Raw genomic sequence first — 15311 nt, 5'->3', positions numbered from 1 at the left:
ACTCATACAAGAAAGTCATGTTTCTGCAGCACTTAGAGCATGTTTAAAAGCTAAAATATGTTATACACTCAGAAGCATAATAGGATACACTTGCTGAGCATTAATAATCCTTGAAGAAATTTATCACCAACTTTTAATTTGAATGCCAAATAACATTTGATTAGAACATTTAGCAAAACTATTACCTCTTTCCAGAAATTAAATAAGAGTAAAAAACTCTGTCTACCATTTATTCTGCAACAGACTTGATATCAGGTCCACATATCATAATCTCATGACTCTATGAGGTTAGAAGGGACCCTCTGGAGGTCATCTGGTCAAATCACCCTGCCAAGAGTCACCTAGAGCAGGCTGTCCATAGCTCTGTCCGGGGGGCTTTGGAGTATCTGCATGGATGGACACTCTGCACACTCTCCTGGGCAGCCTGCTCAAATGTTCAGTCACCCTCACCAGTGAAAAAAAGTGTTTGCAAATGTTCAGCTGGAAACAGATGTTTCATTTTGTGCCCATTTCCTCTAATCCTGTTACCAGGCACCACTCTGCATTTGCACCCTCCTGTCAGGTATTTGTGTAGATTGATAAGATGTCCCTGAGCCTGCTCTCCTTTAGGGTCAATAGTGCCAGCTTTTATCAGCCCTCCTTATGCGTGAGGTGCTCCAGTCCCTTCAGCATTCTTTGTGACCCTTCACAGGATGCTCCAGTACCTTTCTCTTGTACTGAAAAGCCCAGAACTGGATGCAGTGCTCCAGGGGTGGCCTCACCATGCTGGATAGAGGAAAAGGATCTCCTTTCCTGGCCTGCTGGCAATCCTTTGCATAGTGCAGCCCAGGACACCGCCCACCTTTGCAGCAAGCCATGCCACAGACTGGATTCAGCTCGGTGCCCTGCAGGGTCCTTTTGTGCCAAGCTGCTCTGCAGTGTCACAGCCCCCAGCACTCCCAGCACATACTGGGGCATGGCAATGTTCCTTCCCAGCTGCAGCACTCTGTGCTTCCTTCCTAACTCCACCAGGTTCCTGCCAGCCCATCTCCCCAGCCGTGCATGCGAGGCACTAAATCTCATTCTCCCTTTTCTTTAGATGCTGATTCTCATTCTTGGAGAAAGCCGTGGAATTACTAATGCAGAAAGTCTGACATGAACTGTCCAAACTAAAATAGAAAGAAAATATAAACAGTAACAAACACATAAACACCAGGAGGTCTGCCACTCACTGGGGAGTAAGAACACAGTCGCTGCAAAGCTTTTCAAATCAAAGGAATATGGAGCATATACTGAAGTGCAGACAGTTAATCAGAAAACACTTGTTTGTTTTCTGCTCATTTGTTTTCAGATGACAAGCCCAACACAGAAATCTTTTCTTCACAGAACTGGTTTGCATAATTTACTCATACATGAACTGAACAAAAATTTCCCACTGCGGTAGCCCCACATTGGGCCACATTTTTCCACCAAGACAGAGCTCTGGCCAAACTGCATTTGTAAATTGGTGTTGAACATCTCAGAAGGAATACATGAGCAGATCTTTGCGTATTGTCTATTTTGTAATTTTCTAGCACAGCAGTTCACTTAAAATTCTTATGCCAATAGTCAAAACCATGCACACCTTTAAATGTTTCAATAGATAGGAAAAGAATAGCTTGAATCTTTCTTTAAATATGCTTATTATTATACAATAAGTAGTATCTATTTCACAGCAGCATGTATAAAGTACCTAAAAACAGACTTGAATTAAAAAGCTAAAATGGCACTTTTTGTTATTATCCTTAGTATTTGTCACCCTGTCTTTCATCCTTTTGTATTCTGATAATCCAAATCTTTAAATCCTTCAAGAACTCATTTGGGGTTTGGGGTTAAGAAAGATTTAGTTCAAAATGCTAAAATTCCTCCCACAAATCTAAGTCTTCATGATAATACATAAAATAAAAAATACTTTTAAAAAATGCATATAATTATAAAAAGTTTTAATGAACAATGAAGTGTTCAGTATGGCACAAATATTTCACATTAAACTTGAAAGGACAATGTAGAACTGATAACTTCTGATAACTATTAGATTTCAATTTAAAATAGTTGAGAATTTATACTATAGCAGGCTTATTTCACAAAAAAAAAAGGCAAAAAATTAGTAACATGGAAGAACCATCTCTTTAGAAACTAGAAAATTATTAGGTCATTGATCAGATTAAATAATGCAGGTAAACTGGCTGTTGTACCAAAAGACTAGATACATGCAAAGAGTGAACACTGGGAGTAGCTTATTTCCTCAGCATTCTTCAATAGAGGGGAGTTTCTACAGATAATCTTATCTTTAGAAGTAAAGTGAACATCTTTCAGATGCTGCTGTAATCCACTCTGTTTGGTAAGATAAGACCTTACAGAGGTCTGGGTGTTATGGAAAGACAACCTCCTGCATTCCCCATCCCAGCTGGCCACGTCCAATGGCCCAAGGTGGAACCGGTGGGGAGCAGCTCCTCCTGCTCCGTCTCAACCACGTGAAGGTCATTTTCATAAATTTTCTTACCAAACCCTGCTGCCTTCCCACTGGGTGCCAGGCAGGCACCCACCAGCCTCCTCCAGCCCCCAGGGCTGTCCCTGAGCAGCCCCAAAAGGCCACAGGCACACAGACACAGGCAATGAGCCCCAGGCAGCTCCGGCCAGCACGAGCCCAGGACAGCTCCTGGGGCCTCGAGCTGCAGGACTGCTGTGTGAGCCTTCTATGCTAAGTGGGAAAACGCTCAAAAACACCCAAATATTTCACAGATCACACAGCACACTGCCTGGCAACATGTCTGCAGCCTCAGATTCTGAGCTAGCAAGTGGTTTCTCCAAGCTTATTGTTCTTGGCTGCTTCTTAGAGCTCATCAGCAGCAATGCCAAGTGGCCTTCCATCGCAAAGATGAAAAAATATTCAAAAATAATTATCAAAGCACAGTGTCTAATGCAAACAAAAATAAAAGTCTAATTTATCAGTCCTTTGAAATGAGAAAGCCTAAAAATTATAAAGATCTGCAGGGAATCCAGGCCAGGAACAAGAGCTAATTTCAGCTCCTGAATGGACACTGCAGAGTACAGGGAGTGTCTAGGAAGGCTTATGTTACATTGGAACGAGTTTCCAAAACACCTGCCAACAACTCAACCAGCTTCATCAAAGGCATACAAGGCACAGGCAGCTCACCAGTGCTATCTGGGCACTTACACTTCTGTTTTGAATCTGAAAAACCCTGCATAATATGTCAATAATGTCTGTGCCCCCAGAACAGCTTTAACAGTGCTGTGGAGAATTCCTTTTAACAGGGCTGGGGAGAATTCCTGCAAGCCCACAGCCCACTTGTGTTTCCATGCAGCAGCTGACCCCCAAAGCCAGCCCTTAGTTTTGGTTTTGTAAGCAGTCACTCTGCAAGATAAACATTTTACAAGTTATCTGCAAAGAGCTGTGGGAATACTTCATGGCTTTAAAATGAAAATTAGTACAAAGGATTGTGTTTGGGTTTTTTAATAATAAAATGTCAATGGCAAAATGACAACAGTGTTATCAGCATGTAGAAATAATTCTGCTACTGACTAACATTCCAAGAGGTCAAGAAAGAATAGAGATTAAGGGCAATGAATAAACCTGATTCATATCTGGATAAAACAAAGTATTACTTAGCACAGCTGGAAGTAAACTTTGATGTAAGCTTACAAAAAGTGCAATAAGATGTTGAAGCTTTCAAAGTTATTCTGTGGTTAATAGTAATAGAGGGTGAAATGAGAGCCATCTACCTGGGTTTCTTTGCCACTGCAGACCAGGCACTACTGACTCATTATCTCCTTGAACAGTTATACTTAACTAAACCAATGCAAACTCATTCTTAGTGACAAAGGAATCACAAGCTTAAATTATTCCACTTACTTTTCTTTCTCCAACATATCATAAATCCATGCAACCCTTTGTGGCAAAACAAGAAAATCTAATGTCTCCAGATAAAACTCTTGTGCAAAGCAGCTGTTTCAGCAGGGAAACGCCTCTCTTTCCTGTGACCACCCCAAAGCACAGCACAACACAATTCCCATTTCACTACAAGACACCTTCTGGCACTGCACTGGGGAAGCAAGCACCTCCCCGATTGTGCTCTCCAGGTTTCCTGCAGGTTTATTATGTAAGTGAGAACTGTGCATCCCTTCACAATCCTGCTCTTTGTTTCTGGAGTTCAATAACTGGACCAAGTTAAACATGACCAAAAGCACAGCCACAACCTCAAAAGAGCTGTGGCTATAGCCAATGCACCAGCCTCTGACTTGGAAATGAAATTGAGGTAGAGGATTACCAACTGCTGAAATATCAAATTCGATCTAAGTGACATCTTCCAATGTTTTTTTCCTAAGATTTACTACATATCTTTAAATCCTGAAGATGGTAAATGACAAATCAATGAGGATGTGTCACAGAGAATATATCAAAAAATTGTAAAAAAAAAAAAAACCTAAATTAAAAAATTGCATCTCACCAAGCACATGAGGTGAATACATGAGCCCAGAGCCTTGATCCAGATTAACTTCATGTCTCACTTTGTGCATAATGTCTTTAACTATAATATCTTCCAGGAGTGAAGTTACCTTCAGTTTGTACCACTGAAAAGAGTTCAAGGTATTTACATGCTAAATACACACTGCACTAAAATACACTGCACTAAATGCACACTTATGAAAATAAAAGTGTTCACATTGCAGATCAACAGCAATACAAGTATGTTTGCATCAGTAGGAAATCTTAACATGTGAGTCAATGCTCACATGCACGCTCAGCCAGCCTCAGCAGATGCCAGGTGACTTGTCCTGGCATTAGGTGTTTATTAGCTGTCACCTTGCCTGTCAGATTGTCAGAGATATTTCATCCAAATTCCATGATATTGAAGCTCATAGCTCCTAATATGCTGATATTATTAGAATGTGACTTGGAGCAGAGTGAGGTACAGCATACTGTGACACCTAATCAGCCATCCTGGGCCTCCCCCTACAAGATGAATCTTGTGTCTTTGATACCAGCTGAGGAAAACAAAGCACCACAGTGTTTGCAGATTAGATACAGATCATCATAGGCATAACTATTGGACTGATTTGCCCAAACTACCCAATTAGACTGCCCATGATCCTGGAAATTAAAGTTACTTGCCCTATCAGCTTTATTTCCAGCAGGCTCTTTTATTAAGAATTATTTTAGGCCCTTTTATTAATAACAGCTTGCAGCTGCTCACAGCACTCTCCCAGAAAACCCAGTCATGCTCCCTTTGTCAGTATGATTTAAGAAATGAAATTTCCAGGTCCTACAAATTCCATTTCTTTTTCCAATTCTAAGTTCACAGTTCTGTCACAGTAAAGGAAAATTATATTCCAAAAGCACTAATAAGACATTTTCCCAAGGGATTGCCTATCAAATTTCAGTTTGCCAGAGACACATTTATTCTCTCCTGCACTATCGCTGTTACAGAATAAGTCTCTCAGGAAGATTTAAATTCAAAGAGATATTTCAATAAGCAAAACACAACTGTAAAAAAACACTTACTGACATGTATTTAAAGGAAGAAATATAGGAGAGAGCCCAGCTACAGAACCCACCTAAAAGCCTCTGAGGAGCTGAGACATCCCCAACAAGCATTAGAGAAGAACAGGATTAGCAGAACTCCTGATCGATCTCAGCTGTGAAGAGGCCAGGTCACAGAGCACTTGTGGGATTGAAGGACTGAAAGGCATCAAGGAAGGAAAAGCACCACTTGTGATGGGACACTAAGAGAAGCTACAAGAGAAAAGTTACAGAGAAGGTGTACGAGTGGCAGCACAGCACACGATGTACACACAATGGATTCCTGACTGCTTTCTGCTCTCCCTGCTCCCATCAGCTACAGCATATGTCTGCCACTCTGTCAAGTGTCATGTGATGCCTTTTAACTCACACCCACTGTCAGCTCTCCCTACTGCCATCTCCTTTCTGCCAGCACAGCAATATGGTTTGATCATTCTCTTGGAACCCATTAATGCCACCTTCTCGTTTCCCAGAGTATTTTCTGCAGGATGACAGCAAGGTGTTCCTTCCCTTCAATGCCTGCCTGCATTTGCTGTTGTCTTCTCAAAGCCACTTCCTGCACTGCAAACCAGACACCAAGATCAAGGACTGCATGCCACACAGCACAACAGAGCAGAGAAATAGTCAAGCCTAAGCATTAACTCTGCTCATTTGACTCAGACTGAACCTTGACATATTTTCAGCCTAGATAAAGTTTTGATAAGAAAGACTGAAAATAGTTAAGCCAGTTTTCCAAAGTACACTTACACTGGACAGTTTGTAACTGAAAAACTTCTATGTTCATTTATGAGGTTAATAATATTCAGCTAATTAAGCAATCGGATTAGCTAAGAATGATGAGCTTTACAGCAACACTGAAGATCAAACTGTCAAAGCTGACAGTACCATGTTGCACCCAGATACAGCAGCATGTAAAATATAGTGAATTAAAATAGAAATATGCATTATAGAGAACTATTCTAGGACAGCAGGAAGATTACAAACTAACTCAAGACTTAGCAATTACCAGAATTAGAGCTGTCTGTATATCTAGAAAACAAGGATACATACTTGGAACAACTGTCAGAAGAAGCTGATCATAAACTGCTAGGCCAGTTTCCAGGGCAAGGATACAGAGTCACTAAAATCAAAAATGCAGGCTTAGAAGTCTGGTGATGCTCATGTTCTACAGCTTTCACTTGCCAACCTGTGGATCACTGACCTCAAAGGTAGCAATGTAAAGCTGTATTTAAGAAACCAGCCCACTTGCAGAAGAATTCAGTTTGCAGAGTTGTATTCTCACTGAGGAAAATGATTACATGGATTCCAGAAGCAATTACTAACACTGACACTTCCAAAGAGGGGAAAACCCAGCTGAAATACATCTGAACACAAAAAGAGACATTCTAATCAAGATGTCATCATGGAAACTTCTGCCATCTTTCCAAAACTAAGGAAAAAAGGAATCAACATATAAAAGGTTTCCATCAGCTGCCATTATGGGGTTATTGAAGCTTTTAAACATGATGTTGTAGGAAATGCATCATACATTTAGAAAGGCAGGAAAGAGGAAGCAGGTAGAGAAGGGCACTGATAACTAAACCAGCTATTAGCTGGATTATCTGACAGGTATTTGTTCTTACCCAGCTGGGTGTTATTTAGTCCTGACTCAGTGAGCCTGAAATGCTTTAGAAACACCTCAGGGAGTCAACATCCCTGCTGTTAAAATGACAGTGACTCAGTAAATGGGTTCCTTATGTACATGCCAGCATACTCTGCGTTTGCCTGCATGATTACGTCTTAACTCTTTCAAAAAAAGAAAAAAAAAATAACAGAGAAGAAAAGAATCATCTACAATTCTTGAAAATATTCTTAAACCAGACTATTTTTTGGTAGGAATGTTAGGTTTAAAAGGTGTTACATTTACACCTGTAGAGTAAGCAAAAGGTCTGATTAATCCAAGTGACCAAAAGCACTCATTGCTAATTAAGTTATCCAATTTCACTGGTGGCCTGAAGGTATGCTGCAACCTTTCACACTACCAAGAAAACAACCATAACCCACCATAATCAACAGGAAGAGCAATGGCTGAATATTATAACAAGGAATAAACATCTGATCTACTCTGAGATTTTTTTCAGGTAGATTCAGAGTGGTCACATGCTGAATTCACAGTAGGAAGGAGAGCAAATGATAGACAGAAATAATATTTGTGTATAGTATAATTGCAGTTGTAGAAGAAAGCTACATCATTTCAGCAGAACATGACATTATCCGCCCCAATAATAGATGGATTCACAATTATCACTTTACCACCAGACCATGGCAAAGTAAACCCAAACCAAGGAAACTGGGCTCTTCTGCATTATGGTGGCTTTATGTTTAACACTGTTGCTGATTCCACAAGTAATTATTCCCCTTCAATATATTTCTCATACAATTCAAAATTGTATTTTAAGATACATGCCTAGCATAGGAAATTCATGTGAGCAAACCTATCCACTGCTTGCACATGAAGTAGGTGTTGGGGAGTGTGTTTCAGGAGGCTGAAACCCAGAGACACAGCTGGCAGCAAAGAACAGGGAAAATGGCAGCTTGACCACCTGGTTTGTTACCTCCCTTTGCACACTTGCAACATCCCAGCTAACCCACGAAAAGCCAAAGTTGCTATCACCTCTAATTTTCATAGGTGTCATCTTTCAGGGGAAATAAGAGGATAAAATAAACATCTCAAATATTGTCATCAAAGATACTACAGGTATAAGCAAGGGTACATGCTATAAGTTTGATTCAAAGTAAAACTGGGAGAAAACACCTGGCAAAGCAACAGAATTAAGTGGATGGCTGGGTAACAGCAAACTGGACAAGAGATCAGAGCAATATCTGTTTAAGAAGCATTTGAAGAAAAAATATATTTTTTAATATTATTTTAAGAAAAAAATGCCAATTGTGGTTATAATTAGATTTTTTTAATTGTCCCATTCAAAAGAAGTGACAAGTACCCAAATTGTTCTGTCGGCCTAAAGAATCTTCCTGTGCATGTTGGTCTGTAAAGACAAAACAGACATTGGAGCTACTTAATTTCTAAACAGGGCATCTATTTCTCTGCAAATTACTATCAAGCAAAATATCTGGGAAAAAACGTAGTTTTCATTTTGAAAGTGAGCCTCAGCAAACACATATGTAAAACTGACAGTTAGCTGATGGCTTTCTTGACTCTGGTAATTACTAGATTTGAATCCCAGTCAGACTTTTCAGTGGCATAAAAAACTGTATGAAAATGCTAGCAGGGAAAAGCTTAGATAATCTACACATGTCTGCAGCAAGCTATCTGTAAGAGTCAGCTGCAAGAGATAAACACTTCTGCATAGACCGCATTAAAACAGTGAAACAAAGGATCTTGAAAAAATGACTATTCTTAAAAATGAAACCTCTATTTTTGTATTCTTTAAAAGATTTTTAGGCACAAAAGTCAAGTAGCAAAGTGCTACAAAGCTTGTCCATGTAAAGGAGATGAGAAAATTTAGAGGTCTCTTTGAAACCTACTGAAACCCAGTTCTTAAAGATCAGAACAATGTAAACTATATCCTTACAATATTTCGAGGAATATTAGAACAAAATGTAACAGTTCTTATTGTTGTGCATCAGCATCAGAGCAGCTAATTGCATTTAAGTAACAGACTCCTTAAACAACCAAGAAACACGGGTCAAGCTCCCCTTGATTCCTGCCAGTGCAGATTAGTAGGAGTTTCAGTGGTGACAAACTCATCTATTGGCAGTAATATCAGGCTTTGGCCAATGCCTCTGTGCAGTTCCAGCCTACAGCAGGACACTGTGGCAGTCTACTGATACATTCCTGATGCTCCTGAATAAAACACAGAATAATCCATCCCAGTTATGTAGCTTAAGTCCAAAATTCTACTTTCTTTACATCCTTAAGTATTATTACAACCTTGAATTGTCTAATACAGTTCAATTGATTAGGACAGGGCAATGTGATCTATAATACTTCTGTACTATTGACCTCTGGTGTGGGTAATAATTTTTTGCTGTAAAAAATTGACTGGCTAACCACTGACTGAGACAGAGTGACATGATCTTTGACCTAAAATAAAGAACCCTCAACACTGAAAAAATGCCAATAATACAGCACATAACTGCAGCAAAATATTACCAGATGATACAGAACTCTTTAACAGTGATTTTTTTCATTATTTATTATAATCTCAGCCGTTGTTACCCATTTATTTTCACCATAAACAAAAGGATTTTTTGTAAAATACTTCTAAAGGCTCAACCTTTCTCTCATAAGAGTCTACAAGGATTATGTCTGTAGTGACATAGGGTTAGTGACATTACCATGTTCACTGACTGCTGATTGTCACCTAACTATAAATGAGCCCAAATATCTCCCTTACAGAAGAGAATATTATATAAAATGTCTTTGAAGATATACCGTAGAATTTCCAGCACAAAGAAAATATTATAAAGAAAATTCCAAGGACATTGAAAGATAACTTTGAAGTTAACACATTATACTTTTATAAACATGGCATGCTTTCCCAGTGTACAATATAGTATTTCTTTTGTGACTGCAGAACTGAAAAGCTACAGCAATTACTCAGTGAATAAAAGAAATCCATCCATTAGAATTCTTCTGCAGGAGCCTCAGACAGACCACTAAAGTGACACAGGTTTAGTCTCTGCAGAAAAGACAAGAACAGTTAGCCTTGCAGAGCAGAAGGCTAAAGATTATAAATAGACACACACTTCTGGCTTGGTTCCACACAAACATTTTACTTGGTCTTACTTGCCACTTATTCTCACTTAAAATCCACTGAGAGGAGAATAATCACCCCTAGTGTATTTAAAAAACTAGTAAATATTGACAGTGAAAAACACTTCTTTCATTCCCAAACTAGTCCTCAGCTTAAAAGGTAAATGAGTTTTGCCAATCATCTTTCCCACATCCTGTTGAAAGCGCAGGACATTTGTTTAGACAAGTGGAACCTTATCTAGTTCTTGTTCCTGTAAAATTCTAACACTTTGAGGGAAAAGGAAAACTAAATAATAAATGAGACCTTGAGTTTTTCAAGTATATTCACACTATTTTGGTGCCAATGACACTTCTAAATTGAAATGCTGAGTATGCAACTTCTGTTCATGAGCGGCTCTAACTTTGTCTTATGGATGGGAATTTGAGTTGTTGATTGTCCACTGTAGCAAAAATTATGAAAAACTAACGAAAAAGGAATAGTTACAACAACGTGTGTGGTATGGGATGTGTGAAACATTGAAGGAAGGTCATGAGGAAAGACTATCATTATTTCAAACACAAAGCTTTTCTTTGCTGTTAGTCCCTTCACCTAATTCTAAAGGCAAACAAAAAAAAGTAATCTGCATACCCCCTGGTGCAGGATAATTGGTAATACTGCCCAGTGACCAAAGAGTAATTACTCAGAGAAACAGTGCTGCTTCCCCTGGCTATTAGAATTTTTACATTCTTAAGTAATTCTGTCTGATCTTTCTGTCCTGGACCAGTTCTCTCACCTGTCCCTAAACAACCATTTTCAGCTCTATTTTCATCCCAGAAAGTGCCATCAGGACTGTCCTAGGACAGGACTCCTTCCAAGCTTCTTGCAGGTCTCAGCCCTGTTCTTGCCATTTGGAAGTTCTTGATTTTCATTTCTTACTAATTCCTTGTAAATATGCCAAACATCAGCACTGAAAACACTAAAATTACTGTATGAAGACATTTTTAGATCTCATTCTTATTTTCAACCTTCACATCCTAATTCCAACAATGACCCTGCAACAAAGTTACTTCATTCTGATGTTTCAGAAATGCCTACCAAGCACAGAACAGCTATGACTCCTGGTTTCCATTAGTTTATTTGTATTCATTTTAAACACGTCCTCCCTTTCCAGAGCCATTGTCTTCCCAGCAGTGATATCTTTCTTCTTCCTCACATAGAACATGAGAACCAGAGAATCACTAAGGCTGGAAAAGACCTCCAAAGCCATCAGGAGACCCCACCTGGAGCAGTGTCCAGCTCTGGAGCCCCCAGCAGAAAGGCCAGAAGAGGCCACACTCAGAGGGATGGAGCACCTCTCTCAAGAAGACAGACTGAGAGAAATGGGGCTTTTCCACCTGGAATAAAAAAGGCCTCTCAAGGTCTCCTAGGAGAAGCCTACAGCACCTTTCAGTAACTAAAGAGATCTGACAAGAGACCTGGAGAGGGGCTTTTACAAGGACATGCAGTGATAGGACAAGAGGAAATAAACTGAGAAGATTAGGTCTAGATGAGGTGTCAGGAGGAAATTCCTTCCTGTGAGGGTGGTGAGCCCTGGCACAGGCTGGCCAGAGAAGCTGTGGGTGCCCCATCTCTGAAGTGCTCAAGGCCAGGCTGGATGGGACCCAGAGCAGGCTGATGCAGTGAAAGGTGTCCCTGCCCAGCATGGGGAAGGTTGCAACTAGAAAACCCCTAAGGTCCCTTCCAACCCAAACCATTCTGTGGTTCCATGGTTATGTACACTGGGGTATTTAGAGAAACAGCATGCAGTTTATAGGCCAAAAAAGCTGAAGTTTTTAAGCACTAGATGAATATGTTAAAGTAGACACTTCACAAAAGATATCAGCTCTCAAATTGAGATAACAGACTTTTGCTAAATTCCACACTAGCACTGAGGCTTTTCTTTCAAATATTAAGTAAACTATAATTAAAATAATAATTTTTATCGCTTAAATAACATACTTGCTTCTATGACATTCTTATCATTAAAAAAATCATAGATGTGCCCCATTTGCACATTTTTTAGCAGAACTCAGGCAGGCAGAGAAGAATTTAGGGAGAATAAAGCACGAGTGTAACTTTGCTTTTGCATTATTTAAGTGCATAGGCAATACTTCTGATGCTGCACTACTCAGGTATAAAACAGCACTCTCTAAAAAAAGCATTTATTTAACCTCAAGAGTAGTATTAAGAAAATAAAGCCTCCTCCATCACTAAGCTAAAGGAACTTGAATGAGTAAACAATGCTTCCTGAACACATCAGACAGACTGTCTGAGGAGTATTTCACCTCCAGGAATTTCAGTTTTGTTCTTCTATCCTTGAAGAAAGTTTATTCCTCAGCAGCTCCACATCTGCAGTTATCATCAGCTATCCTCAGTAAGTGCCTGCATTCTGCTAAGAGCACACATTTAGCATAGTCAAGTTAGATGACTCTGCTTGCTCTACACAATAAATTACTCTCCATCTTTTTGTTATTACCGGCACAGTTTAGCGGCACCTACTAACAGGCCATATCAACTACTACATTTTGATGAGAAAAGAACATCTGGCCTGGCCTTTCTCTCCATGCATGAACGTTCACAATTAGACACACAAAGCCATCCTGGATCGATTCTTCCTAACAAGTGTAAGCTGTTAGCACACTACAGCAACACTTATGTTCAGAAAAATGACATTTTAAAAAAGTCTAAAAACACTAAACCCAAAAACCTCGCCTCACTGCACTGATTATAGGTTAGGCATATTAATTTTACTGCCTCTCCTGTAAAAAGACACAAACCCCCCAAAACAGCCATTTCCTGAGCTGAAAGAAAAGAAGACAGATTTGAAATAGTTTGAAGCCTGAATAACAGCTAACAATAGTAAATCAAGCAACATCATTACAAGGAATAAGTCATCAGCAGCAGGAAAAATAATTCAGAGGTGCCTGTCCCAGTCTGGGGGATACAATAGATACAGTGTATATTCACTGATGAAATAACTTCAGTAATCAGCGATGCTGGAATGAAGCAGTGGAAAACAGACACTTTCACCTGAGGAGTGGAAATTGGAAAGCAAGCAAACTCAATGAAACAGAAAAGGTCACAACAAACAAGAGAGGGATTCTATCTCCAAAAATCCAAAACAAAGTGGTTAAACACAAATCTGCACAAAAGTACCACACACCATCCTGTCAAAACCCCTAATTTGAGACTAAAATAATGTCATTTCCAGAACAAAAGACTTCAAGGCACCCAGTTCATTTGGGTTTGGAATTGGAAAGTCAAATTGGTAGTTTATACCAGCAAGAAATAATGTTTATTTCCTAATTAATAATATAACAATCTTTTGTGAAGCAATAGTTTTGCATTCTCATCAAGTTATTTTTTCCCAGGTATGGGATGGGATAAGAAAAATTCCTTTTCACAGAAAAGTTAGAATAGTTTTACATAAAACTAATTATCAAATCAGCAAGGCAAATTCCAATATGCAAAGGACTCATGCTGGCATGTTGATATGTAGGGTTACAGAAGTTAGGGCCAAAGGCAAGCATTTAAAACATCAAATATCCTAAGCACAAAACATCACTGAATCCCCATACTGGAGAGCCAGGATCAGCTCACCACAAATAGGAATAAACATCAGAATATATCTTACACATGCTCAGATCTGAAACATCACAACCAGCTCTAACTTTCAAAACCTTCAATGCCATTTTTTCCTGAATTTGTTTTAAAGAGCAAAAAGCTTCAACACTTTATTATTCATTGAAAAAAGAGCAGAACAAGCTGTTCTGCTGTCATCTGTTCTGTTCACGTGAGATGCCAAAAAAACTCTGCAAAACTCATCCTTGCTAATGCAGCAGTTATGCATACCCTGGTTTTGTATGGGAAGCCACACAGACTGCAGCCAAGCCCATTTGAATCAGGTTGTGCCACTAACCCATTGCACAGCACCTCTCTCAGGGAGGACTTGCACAAATGTCATCAAGAAATCTACAGGTACCAGTGGAAAATCAAATGTATGCCTGAAGGATCCCATAGGATGCTTAAAGCAGTCCAAGTGTTTTCTAACGGCAAATAATTCCAAGAGGGAGTGTGACAGCTTTTCTTTGAACACACTGTAAAAATCACTGTAAACCAGCCAAAAGAAATCACAGGCCTGAGTCTGAATCAAACCATGCTGAGCAATCATTATAAGGTTTGTTTTACCCTTTTATTTGTTCAAGAACAAAGAACTATCTCCTACAATGATGCTCAGTTTTGACATTTGTGAAGCTTCTATTTCAGTGTGTTAAAACATGTTTAAATTCATAGAAACAGGTAGACTGTATTATTAAACACTTCAGGAGCTGCTCTAGTTACATGTAGTGGGGAGTCATCTCCCATCCTACTCTTCCTCTTGACTGGTGACGTCCTTGGACTTTCCAGTTTCCCCTGGACATATTATGTCATCGATATTGACTGCATAAATGGCTTAACTTGGTCCTCAATATGACAACACATTGTTTTGTGAACTCACCAAAAACATCTGCACTGAGTCTGATGGTTCATGCCATCTAAATTCTAGGGAATTATTGCACAAAAATTTCTGAAAGAAGCAAAGTTGATTTAACAAAATTCAGATATGATCCTACCAAATCTGAAAAGCAGCATATTTCTGGTATTAATGGCCTTCGCCATATGGACTTCAACAGAGAGGTGCAAGAAAAATTTCTCATAATGCATACATTATTGTACTTTAAATCTTCATCTAAAGGAGACACTGACTGACCAGACCAGGTCATGTTTTAGTTATAGAAATTTTTTAAGTCTCATAAATGTCCTTTTGGGAAGGACAAAAAAAGAAAAAGCAAAACAAAAAACAGAACAAAAAAGTTATGAGTATGAACATGAGTGGCAAACAGATGAAGGGGAGTGGTCATCCATGAACACACAGATCACAGAATGGCCAAAATCTTGCCTGCTGAAAAGTGTGAAGATTTCACCCCTTTTTTTCA

The sequence above is a fragment of the Agelaius tricolor genome, unplaced genomic scaffold, assembly GCF_023055355.1.
Source record: "Agelaius tricolor isolate 1412-34295 unplaced genomic scaffold, bAgeTri1.0.p SCAF_11, whole genome shotgun sequence".
Classification (NCBI taxonomy): Eukaryota; Metazoa; Chordata; class Aves; order Passeriformes; family Icteridae; genus Agelaius; species Agelaius tricolor.
This window is presented reverse-complemented; position numbering follows the sequence as displayed.